The sequence below is a fragment of the Mesocricetus auratus genome, unplaced genomic scaffold (assembly GCF_017639785.1).
Source record: "Mesocricetus auratus isolate SY011 unplaced genomic scaffold, BCM_Maur_2.0 Super-Scaffold_100004, whole genome shotgun sequence".
NCBI classification, from domain to species: Eukaryota; Metazoa; Chordata; class Mammalia; order Rodentia; family Cricetidae; genus Mesocricetus; species Mesocricetus auratus.
The window spans coordinates 117,049,272-117,065,343 of record NW_024429189.1 but is presented as its reverse complement, the minus strand read 5'-3'; positions in this window follow the sequence as shown (position 1 = coordinate 117,065,343).

The following is a 16,072-nucleotide window of genomic DNA, read 5'->3' as shown; positions in this document are numbered from 1 at the left end:
AACCAGCTGAGAACCTGCGGTTCGAAGTTCCTCTGCAGGGACGATGGGATATACTGAACTATACTGTGGCAGGATAGCTTTATCACTATGACACCAAGAAGGGCCTTCTGTCCTATGCTTCCCAATACAAAGCCTACTGGGTTTGTCCCAAAATCACATAAATTGAAAAAGTGCTCTGCTCCCAAGGGCATGTGCTGCAGTATTAAAGTCAGAGTGAAAGTCCCAGTTGGTCTGAGTGGAGAGGGGTTTCTGAGATGACCACACTGGGGAAGGACATGGCTTTGTGTTAAGTGAAGGATGCAGAATACAGACATCTCAGCAGGTTCATAACTGTGAGCCCAAGTCCAGACAAACAGGCACAGAAAGGAAGGCAGCTGCTGAATTTTAGGGTGTTTTCATCCTCTTTTTTGTATCCCCCCCCCCAAACTGCAAAAAACGGTTCAGGCCAACAACCACTCCTCTTGAACATTTCTAACTATTTACTTCCAAATTGAAGAAATGAAGTTCAGTAACGCATACCCTGTTGTCCTTTTGACTTGAACACAGTGGCATTGCTGCAAGGTTGCAGTACTGACCAAATACCAGCACACTGGTGCAGTGCCCAGAGCAAAGCCTGGCCCCCAGTGACAGGACTGCACGTTGATGTGGGCTTGGCTTGTCTTCACTTGCCTGAGCCTTGGGGAAAGCCCTGTTACTGGCCTATTCTGCACACTTGAATGACTGACTGACTTAAGATCTCCTGGTCCATATGCAGAGAAGCTGGGGGGGGGTCCCATGTCTATGTGGTCCCCTACCCACTTCCTTCTCAGGCTTGGTATAAGTCTGGCTTCAAGCTACCTGCCTAGCCTGCTGTGTCTCCCCAGCATCTCCCTCTGTCCTGCCTTGCATCTGGACAGGAGTCTCAGCTGTGTGACCTTAGGTGCCTGGAAGTATGTTCTGAGGTCACCCCGCATAGTTGTGGCAAAGGGGTGGGCATCAGGGATTTTGTACCTGTCACTCTAGGTGGGGGTCAGAAGGAAGAGTCATGGGAGTTGGAAGCCTGATTCCTGCCACACTCTTCTCCATCCTCTCTCCCTTCTGGGCCCCAGCTCTCTTGTCTGCTGAATGGCAAAGGGACAACATGGTCCCCAGAGCTGATAATGGATGCTGTATGAATTCCAAGGAGGAGAGTGGCCACAAAAGCATCCGCCCTGCACTGATGGGGCTTTCTCCAGAGAGCCTCGTGCACTCTGCCCCGTGTCTCAAGTGCATTTTATCCAGACCCTGCTCCTTAGAGAGGGAGAAGGATGAAGCTGGGGGCATCTCGAAGACAGAGCCCAGCTTTAAAGAGCTGATAGATGCTATTCCTGCTGGTGTCTCTCTGGGCTTCCCAGGAGCAGATGTGAGGCTGGAGGTGAAGCCAAGGAGAGGTGCTGGGGTAGCATCTGTGACCACAGGAGAAGAGCCTCCCACTGGGTTGTGGTCTGGCCCCGGGAAGCCAGAAGAGGAGGAAAGAAAAAAGCAGAGCAGAGCGGCTCCAGCTGGGGCAGCTCAGAGGAAGCCGGGCAAGCCTGACTTCTGGAGAAGAAACCCCCCCCCCCCCCGCCCCCGGGACTGAGAGGCCAGTCCTGAGTCCAGGCTCCTGCTGGACCCTGTGGTGAATGGCAAAGGGGCTGTGGATGGAGGGTCTCAGAGAACTGAGGCCAGAGAAAAAGGCAAGGGCATTGCCTTGTGGCGACCTCATGCTTTCCTTTATTCATTTTGTAAACACAGAGTTCCAGGCCGCATGCCAGAGACAGAATTTGCAAATGGTACTTAATCCTTACCCTTACCCTGGAAGACAGGCAACGTTACTAGGTCCATTTTACAGCAAGGAGCATTGAGTTCAGAGAGAGTAAATAACTTGTCCTAGGTTTCATGGCCTGTACATGGTAAATCCCCATTCTCCCCAGACAGTCTATCTCTCCACCACACACTCCTCTGCAGCTACAAAGACCGGGGCAGAGATTTTTGGGAAAATTTTTCACTGGTTCAGACCTTCAGATTCCTCAAGGCTTCAGGAAAGAGCTGACCAGGGTGGCTCCGTGTATGACAGCATCGTAACAACCTGAAGCTCCTACGTCCCCTAAGCTTCTATGTCTCCCACCTCAAGACCCTGTGCATTCTGCTCCACTGCCTAGAGCCCTCTTTGTTCTCCTCTTTCCCTCTTTGGGAGGGAAGAATACAAGGGGTAATAACACAAGCAGAGGTTTCTTGAGCACTTCCTGTATTCCAGGAACCCAGGCTAGCCCTCCATGCTGATTATCTTACTTTATCATTCTATTGCTCTCCCCATTGTGCAGATGAAGGGACCAAGACCCAGAGAGGAGACACAACTTGCCCAAGGAGACCCAGCGGAGAACCTGCCATGTGTCTGCCTAGCTGCAGAGCCTTTGCCATAAATCACCGGGGCCTCTCTCTAAGAGACCCAATGTGCCAGTGCTGCGTGAGTGGGTGGACTCCTACAAGGAAAGTCCCTCCCCTCCCACTTCCCCTCAACTCTCCATTTTCCCACCAGTGCTGGGCAAGAGGTGGGAGCTCAGTGAGCAAACAAGCTCATGAAAGGCTTCCTCCTGTGAGCGCACTCCTCTCACCTCAGCCAAGGCCAGGCTGCACTTTGCATACTTATGCTTGCCCTGAGCTTTGGAAATCACTGGATCTGAGACTCCCCCCCCCCGTGGAGTGCCCCTCCTTCTTCTGTTCCTGAAATGCTCACATCAGCACCTTGCTGAGATATTTTGGAAGGGGTTGACTGGTAGGAGGCCGGTCACCAGGCTCTGGGGGCCAAGGGAGGTGGGACAGTCCTCTGCACCGACTGGAATGAGTGTGTGGGGCTTAACTCTGATAGTTTCACATGCGAGCAAGTGAGCTGGTTCGGAGGCGCAAAGCATGGGCCTGGGGCATTGCACGCCAACTTTTCACCCCAGCACAGCCTCTTCCAGGGGTGGGACAGAGCTGCTGGCTTTTGCATTATGGTAGACTGAGGTAGCGGTTGCTTTGTCAGGTGTAGAGAAGAGCCAGCCTTCAGTAAATCAGATCATTACCCGAGGATCCTCACAGATCTTGACACCATCTCCTTTCATCCCCATTTGACAGTTGGAGAAACTGAGGCACGGGACAGCAGAGTGCCTTCTCTGGGCTCCCTGCCAGACCAAGGCTGGTTTTCACCAGTGCTGGCCTCTCCCTCCTCCCTCATTTCCCCACTAGCTGAGTTCAGAACCATCTCTGGCAGATGTGAAGGCGGCTGTCAGGGCTGCAGAGTCGGCACTTCTGAGCTCCCAGGGTTCCTGGCACAGAGAAGTCAACCCTGCTCAGCACCTCTGGCTCTGCCTCCTGCTCCACCAGCTTCTGGAGGCTATCAATATTCACCTGCACTCGACTTGGTGGAGTAGATGACGCCTAAGGCATCAGGACCCCTCATGTGTCCACACTGTTCACCTTCTAGCCTCTCCTTTACGTGCTCCAGATGCAGACGGATGGGCACATAGGAGCTAAAGGCGTGGGTGGTTTGGGTTCAAATCTGTTCTACTGCTACTAACAAACCTGCTACCCTAGCCAGGGACCTGCCTGTCTGTACCTCACTTCTGCCCCCAGACAGGAACATCTCTGTTGCTTTACCCAAGGGCAGATAGGAAGCTAGAGCTGCCCCAGCCATTGTGAATTCCAAACCCACTCTTTTATAGTTGCGCTCCTGTGTTTTCGGGCCCAAGGAGCTTTTCCATCCACGCTTCTGGCCCTGCGCTAACCAGTTCCTCCTGCTCAGACTCTGTGCTTCCAGCCCAGATGGCCCCTCTGGAGTTTGCAGAGCTCCTGTCCCTCTGTCCTCACATTCAGGGAAGAGCCTGAGAATGCTCATATTGGTGTCTCCAGTTCCTCACACAGTATCTCAGAGGAAAGTCCCAGGGTGTGTTCTTGGTGTGATCCGATCAGAGGCACCATATGTGAGTCTGTCTATAGCAAGAATAATAAAGACTCAGAGACAGCTGTTGGGGTTCAAGCTAAAGATCAGAAAAGCAAAGCAGCCAACCACTAGAGAGTCCTTACCTTTGCTAAGGCTCAGACAAACAAGGGGGCGATCCTGTCCTTAGCATGACTGCAGACCACAATGCTCTCCATCAAACCTCACACTACCCCGAGACTGCACTGAGCTCCTGCCTTATATTCCTTTCTAGAGCTGGGATTAAAGGTGTGAGCACTGTTTCTCCTCTAGACTCATTCACTCTCATGTAACCCAGGGTGGCCTTGAACTCACTGAGACCCATCTGCCTCAGACTCCCCAGTGCTGGGACTAAAGGTGTGGCCACCACTGCCTGTCCTCTATGGTGAAGGAGTGCTTAGCTCTTAACTAGGTTTGTGGCTAGGTAGTGACTTAGCTCTGCACTCTGTCTGTCCTGGTTTCTCCCCTAGGCCTTGCTACAGTTGGCTGATGTTCTTAAAAGGCCCCGCCTAGAACTAAGCCCAGAGCTTCAGACAGAGAAGGCTCAACGAGAAAGACAATGGCATTGTCTTTACTCTATAGATTGACTCCCAACCACACTTTTTCCTTTTTTTTAAGATTTACTTGTATGTTGATGTGTGTTTTGCCTGCATACTATGTGTGTGGCTGGTGCCCACAGAGGCCAAAAGAAGACATTTGATTCTCTGGAACTGGAGTTACTGATAGTTGTAAGCCACCACATGGGTCCTAGGAATCAAACCAGGGTCCTCTGGAAGAGCAGCCACTGCTTTTAACTTTAACCACTGAGCTATCTCCCTAGCGCCCCCAATCATATTTCTTAAGCTTTTCTTGTTTTCCCTGTTCTCAAGTGTTTTTATTCCCTCCCCTTTATCGTTGCTAAGCTTCATTTTACTACTGTTAGCCCTTAACCTCCCCTCCCCACCAGGAATGGCAAATCAATTACAGTTTAAGAGCAGGACTTTGGTGGCTAGCTAGCAGTTGCCTGGTACTTGGCATTGAGTTTGAATTCAGTGAGAAAGAATGTGGTAATTAACTAGCGATGTCTGCAAAGAAACAGGAAGGAAAGTGCTAATGCATTTGTAGTATGTTTGTTATTTTTCTAACACTGGAGTTCACAGGAAGGATTCAGGGAGCCTACCATTAACTCGGATAGGAAAGTATTTATAAATATGAGAGCTATTTGTTTCTTTTTAATATTTTTTTAAGTTTGTGTGTGTGTTTTGATTGCATGCCTGGTACCTGAGGAGGCCAGAAGAGGGCGCTGGATGCCTTGGAACTGCTGTTACAGTCCATTGTTAGCTTCCAAACTGAGAACCAAACCTAGGCCTTCTGGGAAAGCAGCACATGTTCTTGTTTGTTTGTTTGTTTGTTTTTTCAGACAGGGTTTCTCAGTGTAGCCCTGGTTGCTCTGGACTCAAACTCACAGACATCCACCTGCCTCTGCCTCTGGGACTAAAGATGTGTGCCACTACCTCCTTGCTGCAGCAGGTGCTCCTAACCACTGAGCCATCTTTCCAGTCTCCACACCTTTTTTTTTTTTTATAAGATAGTGTCAGGTGCTAGTCTGAAATTTCCAGCAATCCTGTTCCTGAATACTAGATGACACCACCATGCCTGGTAAGTATTCCATTTTTGAATAAACTGATCTCCATCTGAAACTTACTATCCCTGTTGTGTCCTTACGATTACAGGCTTAAGCACAGTGACAGCAGCAAGATTTGTGACTTGTCGCTGATGGAAATCAAGCATGTGTTCCTGTTCTATATAGAAGTTCTAAGTGTGTGTATGTATGTGTGTGTGTATGTGTGCATATGTGTGTGGTTTGTGTGGTGTGTATGTGGTGTATGTGTGTGGTATATGTGGTGTGTGTGTGCATATGTGTGTGGTGTATGTATGTAGTGTGTGTGGTGTGTATGTGGTGTATGTGTGTAGTATGTGTGTGGTGTGTGTGTGGCGTGTGTGTGTGTGTGTGTGTGTGTGTGTGTGTGTGTGCAGCCTACCGAGTTATGCCTTAGTTATCAACCACTTTATTTGTTATTTTGAGGCAGGGTCTCTCACTGGCCTGGGACTTGTTAAATAAGTTAGGCTGGTTGGCTAGTAAGCTCCAGAGATTGGCACGTTTCTACCTTACCAGCACTGGAATTACAAGCACACTAAATCACACTCAGATTTTGTTTTGTTTTGTTTTTTGAAACAGGGTTTCTCTGCATTGCTTTGGAGATTGACCTGGAACCTGGTCTGTAGACCAGGCTGGCCTCAAGCTCACAGAGATCTGACTGTCTCTGCCTCCTGAGTGCTGGGATTAAAGGCGTGCGCCACCAACGCCCGGCCCAGATTTTTTTTTCAAACTATGGAGCTATCTCCCCAGTCTGACTTTTGTGCTTATCACAACTTGAGAACAATGGTTATTTGCTAAATCCATGTTATAAAATGAAATAAAGAAGCATATATAATCCTCCAATTCACATCTATTTTAACATTTTGATAACTGTTCCTATATAGTTGGTCTCCTTTTAACGTGATGCACTTTTATTAACTTAAAGCCATCATTCTGAGGAAGGGCACACAGGCTTTTCTGACTATCAAATGTATCCTTCCTGCCACCTACTACTTCCTAAGTTCCTTATTGTTGTTCCGAGAGGGAACGAGAGATGGAGAGACCGAACTGCAGCCAGCCTGTGTCCCCTGCCCTGAGAGATGGCAGAGGCCACGATGGTGGAGGAGAGTCTGGGCAATTCTTATGGGGGTGACACTGGTGACCTGTGGTGATATGGGAGTGACTTTAGGGACTCACAGAGGTGGAGGACTCCCTAACCTGGACCACTGGGGGCCAAAAGGCAATTTTGACCTGAGAGGCTGCAGGTCATCCAGGCTCCTGAACCAAAAGCCTGAACTCCAGGAGCCTGCAACGCAGGGTTGAATGGTTTAGGGAAACTGATCCAAGCATCCAAGACCTTCCCAGCAGGTCCATTCCCTCACTCACATTTCCTGGATTCCAGCAATGGCTTCCTGGACCTAACACTAGCAAAGGAAAATGCATTCAGACTCCTCCCTCCCTCCCTCCCTCCCTCCCTCCCTCCCTCCCTCCCTCCCTCCCTCCCTCCCTCCCTCCCTCCTTCCTTTCCTGTCTTCCTCCCTTCTTTTCTTTTGAGACAGACAGGGGCTATGTCCACCAGTTGGGGAACAAGAAAGGGCTCTCTGGGCCCAGTGACCTCTCCAGCACACCAAAGAAGATCGGAGCCTGGAGGAAAGAAGACAAAGGGTCACAAGGCATTTGGTGCAGGATGAGGGGATAGCTTCACCTCTGGAAGCCATGTTTGCACAGTGTGGTGTGGGCTGCTCTGGGAATGGCATCTGGCCTGCCTGCTTTGAAGCAAGGCAGCAAACTGTGTCTTCTACAGCCTGGGAAGTTAGGGCTCACAATCTGGGGCCAGGGAGGTTGAGAGCATAACACCAAGACTGGCAAAGGCCATCAGGGACTCTGGGGTCAGCGCCTGCCCCTCATGATGGCAGCCCCGGAGTGCTTGTGCTGGGAGGCCCGCACTGCCTGTTCCTTTCTTTCCAGGCCACGGAGTGATTCTCTCCTTGCAGACGGGCTGGGTGTGTGGGGCGGGGATTACTCACGCCCCAGTTGTGGTCCCTGCGCAGGCTGCTGGTGATGAGTGAGGTAATTAAGTGTAAAAGGCTGCAGCAGGAGAGGGAGGGGCAGTCACAGGCTCTTTTCAGGGGCAGGGGAGTGAGATAATGTAGGATAATAGCTTCACCAGGCCCCGCCCATGCAGTCCCCAAAACGCCAAGACAATTCAGCCTTTTCAATGAAAATGGGGGGGTTCCGCAGGCCCAGATCCCAAGGACAGCTGTATGGAAATGATAGCTCCCATCCTTGGTCCTGGCCTGTACTGGTTGAGGTTTGGGGCAAATGCCTTTGGCTGGGGAAGAAACTAGAAAGAAGCCCATGGGACCTGAAGAGTAAGTGGGACTGGACTGGGGAGGAGGGCCATTCGGAGCTGGAGGCCAAGATACAGGGTCAGTAGTGTATACCATGGAGTCTGATGTCACACAGGTGGAAGTTGTGACTTGGTCTGGGCTAGCTGAGGGACCTCAGCGTAGTCAAAGACTTGGTAGCCTCTAAGCAGTCCAGACCTCCCAGTGGTGCCTGGGAAGTTAGCAAAAGTGTACATAGCACTGAGCATGCAGGGGGTACTCATAATGCTTGGTAACCCAGTCCAGAATCAGAGAGCATGGCCCATTCATTCATTCATTCATTCATTCATTCATTCATTCAGCAAATACATGTTTAGTGACAGTTCTGATGGTTTTGATGCTGAAATACAATATTAAGTAGCATAGTCGCTTCTCTACATTGACATTCTAAGAGGAAAGACAAACTGCTAAGATACTAATCACTGAACATACAATAAAAAAGACCACACACCAATAATCCCATTTCTGAATGTGTTTGCACATTCATGAACTGAATATATTAAAATCTTTTTTCTTTCTTTCTTTCTTTTTTTTTTTTTTTTGATTTTTTGAGACAGGATTACTCTGTATTGTTTTGGAGGCTGTCCTGGAACTTGCTCTGTAGACCAGGCTGGCCTTGAACTCACAGAGATCCACCTGCCTCTGCCTCCTGAGTGCTGGGATTAAAGGTGGGCACCAACAACGCCCAGCTTAAAATCTTTTTTTAAAAATTGCATCCCTGTTTGGCCTACCAAAATGTTAGGAGCAATCTAATATCTATTGTATAGGAAACCAATAACTGAAGTTGGAATATACAAACAGTAGAATATAACTCAGTCAAAAAAAAAAAGGTAAAATAATGTGTAATGTATTGCTATAGAAAGATCTCCAAGATATATTGACAAATGAGGAAAAGAGTATAAGGACAGGTTTGCACAAAAGAGAGCAAAATAAAAACATATTCATGCCAGATGTGGTGGCGTAAGCCTTTAATCACAGAACTCAGGAGGCAGAAGCAAGTGGATCTCTGTGAGTTCAAGGCCGGCCTGGTCTACATAGTGGGTTCTAGGCTACCCAGAGCTACATAGTGAAACCCTGTTTCAAACAAGACTAAACACACCGTCAAATAAAAAAAATTCATATTAGTCAGTGAGCTTTAACACAAATGGATTGATATAAGTCTTTGTGATGTTCCCATTACTGGTATAAGACACTAGATTTCATTGCCTGTTAGGAGTAGACACTAGCTAGGCATGGTGGGCACATAAACTCCTGGCACTCAGGAAGCTGAGGCAGGAGAATTGCTTTGAGTTTGGGGTAAGACCGGGATCCTAATGAGACCTTATCTGAAAAATAACTACACGTTATTTACCATATAGTTTTGGAGGTTCAAAGTACAAATCAGATGGCCCTGTTGGCATGGGCTCTGGTGTTGGTCACTTAGACAGTGTCATGTATCAGGAGCAAGTGAGGAATGAAGAGGTCATATCTTATACTACGAGCTGGAGGAGAGTGTAGAGGCTGGGCCTGCACCTATGATGACCTCTGGAGAGAGTGCCCCAGGCATAGTGTTTGAACTGTTTGCCAAGACCACACCCCAAGGGACTAGGAACCTGATTTTAGAACTCTTTCAAAAGTTCCCTAGCACTGCCCAATACTGTACCCAGGGATACCAAGCTCCCATCGCAATGGTCCCTTGGGGGACATTCAGACTTCCTCAAACCATTGCCCTAAACATTCTTTCAGATATTTTATGTCCTGGTCACAGAGAAGTCCCTAGAGGTTATGAGGTACTGTGTGGCAGTTAGAGCCCACGCCCAAATCCATAGAAATGAACCAGAGCTTGGGAAAGTGACTGAGTCTAGGCCACAAATAGGGATGGGATATCACACTCAGAGTAGCAGTAAATGAAATATTCAGGTGTCTCATGAGAAATGAAAATTCCCATCACTAACTCAGCAACAAAAGCAAAAAACACTACTGAATGCCAAAGCTAATCCCACTGTGTGAAGATTTGTTGTGGAAATTCCCATATTCTTTGTGGGGTGTGTGTGTGTGTGTGTGTGCACATGCGCATATGTGCACTTGTGCATGAGCAGGTGCCTGCAGAAGCCAGGGGCATCGGATCTCCCTGGAGCTGGAGTTCCAGGTGGTTGTGAGCTACCTTACATGGGTGCTGGGATTTGAGCTCAGGTTCACAGCAAGAACAGGACTCATCCTTACCTGCTGAGCCAGGTCTCCAAATTACATATTTATATTTTAAAGCCTGCCCCATGCTGTTTCCATAAAGTAATTGTGCTGGAAGGAGGATGACTTCACAGGGGAAAAGAAGGGTTGTGACTAATTTGATTAAGTGATCAAAGATTCCATCATCTAGACGCTGGAGAGATAGCTTCGCAGTCAAGAGCTTCTGCTTTTGCATAGGACCTGGGTTCAGTTCCCAGCACCCACACAGTGGCTCATAACCATCTACAACTCCAGTTCCAGGGGATTCAATGCCTTCTTCTGACCTCTTTGGTCACCAGGCTTGCATGTGGTACATATACATACATGCATACAGGCAAAACACTTACACACATAAAATAAAATAAATATATCTAAAAATAAATTTTTAAAGGTTTTCATTGCCTGTTAGGAGTAGACAAGCAGATGGAAGTCTCCTTCCATGAAGTACAGAGGAGAGCGAGGAGTTTTCCTACAGGGTTTATTCTGGATTCAGAAGCCAAGTCTATGTTTTGTTGGTATTGCTTTTCGAGACAGGGTTTCTCGGTCCTGGCTGTCCTGGAACTCGCTTTATAGACAAGGCTGGGCCAAGCCTACTTCTAATTGCAGGGACTCAGGGCACACCAGGCCCTAGTCAAGGGGCCTTCCACAGGACAAGTGGCCTTGAATGTCACAACCATGAAAGACAAAACAAAAGTGAGAGCACCCAGTACCCAGCACATCCCAGATGCCCCTTCACACGATAAAGGGCTTCATTACTGGAATAATTGGCTGCGTTTGGCTGGGCTCTGAAGATCACACTGGGGCCGTGTATCAATGTCGAGTTCCTGTTTTTGATGGCTTTCGTGGTTCTACAAAAGAAGGTCCTTGCTTGGAGAAAACACACAGTAGAGTTCCTGGGTCAGAGGGAAGCAGAGCTTGCTCTCAAGCATCAGGAAGGATCCTTCTACCCACAAAGCTTGGATGATAAAGCAAATGTACTTAAGTGCCAGCGCTGGGAGGTTCTGGGTGATGAATCCTATATGTGAGGGTTCTTTGTCCAACGCTGTCAACTATTCTCCAGGCTTAACACTGTCTCAAAGTCAAAGCCACCCCAGCAAAGCCGAAATCATATAACTGATGAGAAGTCATAGATGGGGACAGGAAACAAAGGGGTGATGGTATTTTAGAGGACATGATCAAGGCAGGACTCTGGAGACCAGGAGACTTGGGGGAAGGGAGAAGGAGCCACAGGGGCAGAGTCTTCCAGGCCTAGGGACCTACGTGGGAAAGGGCCTGAATGAGGCCCGGCAGAGCAGCCGCGCTTTGGCTACTGCTAGCTTTCTCACTGGCTCTTAGAGACCACAGGACTCTGTGTGGCTTGTCAGCAGCCCCTCCACTGTTAAGGCAGCAAAGATGTGGGGAGCCTTCTTTGAGCCCCATCTGCTTTTGAAGTCACTCAGGAGATGGGGCAAACACACTCACTGACCCCCATTGCTTAAGGTCACCTATGCCATGTAACTTAGTCATGGGTTAAACCACATCGCCTTTGCAGTGCAAAGGGCTTGGCAAGTCTCACAGATGGACTAGGGACTAGAGATCTTGGGTGCCAGCTCAGAATCTGCCCACCATGGGGACTAAGAAGTAGGGAAGCCAGGCTGGCGAGAGAGAGGGCAGGTGGGAACAAAGTACAGAGAGCAGAGAACCTTAACTGGGGAGATACCATGTAGCCCTGTGGGTGACAGGCTTTGAAAGTAACCTTGTGCCATTTTGACTCCCAAGGAAAGGAGAAATGTGACTATTCTTCCATGGATTCTGCGTGTGTGTGTGTGTGTGTGTGTGTGTGTGTGTTGTGTGTTGTGTGTGTGTTGTGTGTTGTGTATTGTGTACATATGCGTGTGAGAGCACATCTGCAGTCCAGAAGTAGACACAGGATATCATCTTCAACTGATCTCCTCCTTCCTTTTTCACACAGGGTCCCTGAACCTGGAGCTTACCATTTCAGCTAGAATGAACAACCATTGAGGCCCCGCCCCCTGATACTGGAGTTACCTGGATTTTATGTGGGTACACAGGGAATCTGAGCTCAGGCCCTGGTATTTCATCCCCTGAGCCTCCTTCACAGTTCTCCCTGCGAGCTTTGGTGTAGCCCGTCTGAGCAGGGGCCACTGAGCATGAGAAATCGATGGACTGGCCCCATGGTTTGTGCTGGTGACACAATGCTACGAAACCAGAGGCTCCGCAAGAGGCACAGATATGTCTAACCCTTGTTCCAAAGCAAAAGGTGTCTGGGAAACATTCGAAAGCTTCTCAAATGCTGGTCTCATAGTCGTGTGTTTCTTACGCCATGCTTATTACAGCCACATCTCTCCATGGATTCGTGGGTTGTGGGGTTTTGGTTTGGGTGTTGGCATTTGTTGGTTTTGTTGAGACAGGGTTTTACTGTGTAGATTGGCCTGGAACTTACTATGTCAACCAGGCTGGCCTTGAACTCACAGAGATCTGCCTGCCTCTGCCTCCCAAGTGTTGGGATTAGAAGCGTGCAACACCATTCCTGGCCTCTTCTGTGGTTTGATGGTTGAGTTTCTGTATTTTCCACAGTACAGTGAACAAGATGGGAAGGCGCAGGTCCCCTGCTGTCCACTAGGTCCCTTCCCAGTGGCCGGTGCTCAGAAATGTCAGACGCACACACAGTGAGCATATACAGACACACACACAGTGAGCATGGCAGATGCACACACAGTGAGCATATACAGACACACACAGTGAGCATATACAGATGCACACACAGTGAGCATATACAGACGCACACACAGTGAGCATATACAGACGCACACACACACTGAGCATATACAGACGCACACAGTGAGCATATACAGACACACACAGTGAGCATATACAGACACACACAGTGAGCATATACAGACACACACAGTGAGCATATACAGACGCACACACACAGTGAGCATATACAGACGCACACACACAGTGAACATATACAGACGCACACGCAGTGAGCATATACAGACGCACACACACAGTGAGCATATACAGACGCACACACACACTGAGCATATACAGACGCACACAGTGAGCATATACAGACGCACACACACACTGAGCATATACAGACGCACACAGTGAGCATATACAGACACACACAGTGAGCATATACAGACACACACACACAGTGAGCATATACAGACACACACGCAGTGAGCATAGCAGACACACACAGTGAGCATATACAGACACACACACAGTGAGCATATACAGACGCACACACACAGTGAGCATAGCAGACGCACACACAGTGAGCATATACAGACGCACACACACAGTGAGCATAGCAGACGCACACACAGTGAGCATATACAGACACACACAGTGAGCATATACAGACACACACACAGTGAGCATATACAGACGCACACGCAGTGAGCATATACAGACACACACAGTGAGCATGGCAGACGCACACACAGTGAGCATATACAGACGCACACGCAGTGAGCATATACAGACACACACAGTGAGCATGGCAGACGCACACGCAGTGAGCATATACAGGCGCACACGCAGCGAGAGTGCAGATGTACTTTGCTCTCCCAGAGCATACTTCTAGCTGCCTGATGGCTTTGCCACTTGGTGGTGTGTTTAGAGACATTGTCTGCCGCCCATGTGGAAGTCCCTGCTCTTTACAACAATGGAACAGTTTCTTCTGTGGGTGAGCCCTGCCGGCTTCCCTATCACTTCTTCCTAACACCCTGAGTGGGTCTGGCCTCTCTCTGGTCCCTCTCTCCTAGATGCCAGGCTCTGGGCCTGGACTGCAGCGTGTCACCCAGCAGGACCACATGACCCACATGGTGTCACCTGGAGGTGAAGGAGAGTTAAGGCCCAGCTGGTTAAACTGCCTGAGGAAAGAAAGAGATAGTAAGGGAAGAGGAGTTCCGAGCAGCTGAGGCAGGGCCCAGGGCACACGACCGAGCTTTCCCTGTAGTGTCTCCAGAGATGGACTTCTGGGTTGTGCAATAACTGAAGAGCAATGCCAGACTGTTCTCTAAAGTGCCAGTACAAACAGCCCCACCCCGCCGCCAGGGAGTCTTCTTGCTCTGGCAGGATGGTTCACATTTAGATTCCTCCAGCAGTCTAAGGGCTGTCACTCTGATGAACAGAGATGAGCTTTAAATTGGGATTTTCCTAGTTAGTCAGAGGTTGGGCACCTTTTCCATTGCTATTGGCTGTTCATGACTTCTCTTCTGTACGTTCGAGTCTTTCGATGGCCTTTCTTCTTGATTATCCTTGTCTTGCTGACGTGTAGGCGTTCTTTACATGTGTTGTCAGTCACCTCTCAGCTTGTGGCTTGTGTGTCCCTTCCTCCCCGCCTTTCCTTCTTTCTTTCTACCCTCTTCTCTCCTCTTTCTCCTCTTCTTCCTGGTCTTCCTCCCTCTGTCTCTCTCCTCCTCATTTATTTTTGAAGTAGAGTCTCATTGTGTAGCCCATCCTATGATGCATGTTTTAAAAAGAGGGGGATCACAGGGATGGGGAGATGTCTCAGGGAGACTTGAGTTCAGGTTCCCAGATGCAGACGCACACGTTTCTAGTCCCAGAGTTCCTATGGTGAGGACGAGGGAGAGTCCCAGGAGCTCATAGGCCAACCATCCTCACATGTCCAGCAGTGTACAAGAGATTTAAGGTGAGGGCCAACACTGGAGGTTGTCCTCTGACTTCCACACATGTGTCATGTCATATGTATGCCTGTATATGCACACACACACACACACACACACACACACACAGCATGCACACACACAGAGCTATCTATCTATCTATCTATCTATCTATCAGTTTTTAAAAGATCATAGAGTTTGGTCAGTTTTTAAAAGATTTGTGCTGAGTTGTGTGTACATGCGCATGCATATGGGAAGTGTGTTATATACACATGAGTACAGATACCCAAGAAGGCTAGAGACACTGGATTCCCCTGGAGTTAGAGTACAGATGGTTGTGAACTGGAAACCTAATTGAGGACCTGTGGAAGAGCAGTACCTGTATGTGTTCTTAACCATTGAACCGCCTCTCCAGTTCCTGTTATAAAATACTAGTTTCTATGTATGTGTGCATGCATTCGTGTATGCCTGTGTGTGTGTGTGCGCGCGCGCGTGCGCACGTGTATGAAGTGGGCATGTACCAATGTGGCCAGAGAGGTTGGAGGACAAATTTGGGGAGTTGGTCCTCTCCTTTCTTCTGTGAGGTCTGGAGATCAAATTTTGGTTGTCAGGCTTGTGCCACGAGTGTCGTTAGCTGCGAAACCATCTCCTGGGCCAGTCTGTCTGACTTCCTGGAGACTTTTCCATTCACCAATCTAGCACGGATTTTCCTGTGTAGCATTCATGGCGTCACCGATTCACAGCTGCCCGCCGTGTGGAACAGAGTGTCTTCACTCACTCTCCCCCCTGCCGATGAACATCCCAGCCACTTTGAGCTTTTCACCATGATCAGCAGTGCTGCTAAGAACGTCCTTCAGTGGCAGTGGCCCACAAAGTGCCAGGGGTGAGGCTGAATTTAAAGTTATTTTCGGTGGTGGTTGGAGACAGGCTCTTGCTCTGTGGCACAGCCTGGCCTGGATGCACGCTCTCTTGTCTCTGTCTCTCAAGGCCTGGGGCGATAGGCCAGATTCCCACCTCCCCCCACCCCCGCTGCAGCCCACACACACCTAGCAATGAGGGTCCCTGCATATTGTATCACATTCTCGCTAGGGTTTCCCCTTTTGACTTCTTTCCAGGAAGCCGCATGCCACTGCTTTCAAGTGCCTTCCCTCAAGAGTCCTAGCAGGCTGTCTGCTGTGCAAATGGAGACAGCCACCCCAGTCACCCCGGTCACTTGAGAAATAAGGGGATTCCTACCACTGCATCCTTATGCTCCTCCCCA